Consider the following 1,723-nt stretch of genomic DNA (forward strand, 5'->3'; position numbering starts at 1 on the left):
CATATATATATATATATATATTTATATATATATATATATATACATATATATATATTCCGTACATATACACTTTATCACTATTATTATCATTATTACTAGCCAAGCTACAACCCTAGTTGGAAAAGCAAGATGCTATAAGCCCAAGGGCTCCAACAGGGAAAAATAGCCCAGTGAGGAAAGGAAATAAGGAAATAAATAAATGATGAGAATAAATTAACAATATATCATTCTAAAAACAGTAACACCGTCAAAACAGATATGTCATATATAAAACTATTAACAACGTCAAAAACAGATATGTCATATATAAACTAAAAAAAGACTCATGTCAGCCTGGTCAACATAAAAACATTTGCTCCAACTTTGAACTTTGAAGTTCTACTGATTCAACTACCCGATTAGGAAGACCATTCCACAACTTGGTAACAGCTGGAATAAAACTTCTAGAATACTGTGTAGTATTGAGCCTCAAGATGGAGAAGGCCTGGCTATTAGAATTAACTGCCTGCCTAGTATCCGAACAGGATAGAATTGTCCAGGGAGATCTGAATGTAAAGGATGGTCAGAGTTATGAAAAATCTTATGCAACATGGCATAATGAACTAATTGAACGACGGTGCCAGAGATTAATATCTAGATCAGGAATAAGAAATTTAATAGACCCGTAATTTTCTGTCCAACAAATTAAGATGAGAATCAGCAGCTGAACACCAGACAGGAGAACAATACTCAAAACAAGGTAGAATGAAAGAATTAAAACACTTCTTCAAAATAGATTGATCACCGAAAATCATGTAAGACTTTCTCAATAAGCAATCTTTTTGTGTGCAATTGAAGAAGACACAGACCTAATGCCCTTTATTATATAGGGGAGATTTGTGGGGGGTAATTTTACCCAACTTGCAATCAAGATAAAGATATCAAGTTCATTATTACTATCATTAATAAGGTTGTTGTTGCTGATAGTGAAAACTTATCCACTTTCATGCGAAACAAACTTTTACATCTTTGATTGCCCACATGAGAGAGAGAGGAGAGAGAGAGAGAGAGAGAGAGAGAGAGAAAGCCCTTTCCTCTTCTTACCATTATTCTTACTCCCATCGTCAAAGTTAATACTATTTTCCTCTTGCTTCCTTAAGACATGAGAGAGAGAGAGAGAGAGAGAGAGAGAGAGAGAGAGAGTGCATTAGTCTTTTAGCATGCTACAATTTTATCACTAACACAAAACAAACTATCCATATTTAAATCAACAACCTTTTATACATCATCATAACATAGAGCTATTATTGATAAACGCAAATGTCAATTCTTAAATAATAATATTTTTCTTGTAAATGAATTATTATATTATCATTATCATTATTATTATTATTATTATTATTATTATTATTATTATTATTGTTACTATTATTATTATTATTATTATATTATTATTATTATTATTATTATTATTATTATTATTATTATTATTATTATCAGCTAAGCTACAACCCTAGAAGGGCTCCTAACAGGGAAAAATTATTGTATAATATTTTTTTTATTGTAAACAAATGAAATAAAATATTATTGATAATAGCAAGGTCGATTTTAAACAATTTTTTTTTTTTTTGTAAATAAATGAGTAAAGATATTGATAAACGGAAATGTTTATTCTAAAACCATAATGTTCATTTCCTTGTAAATAAATGAACAAAGATAAAGTTCAAAGCAAATTTAAATTTTT

The sequence above is a fragment of the Palaemon carinicauda genome, chromosome 20 (genome assembly GCF_036898095.1).
Source record: "Palaemon carinicauda isolate YSFRI2023 chromosome 20, ASM3689809v2, whole genome shotgun sequence".
Classification (NCBI taxonomy): domain Eukaryota; kingdom Metazoa; phylum Arthropoda; class Malacostraca; order Decapoda; family Palaemonidae; genus Palaemon; species Palaemon carinicauda.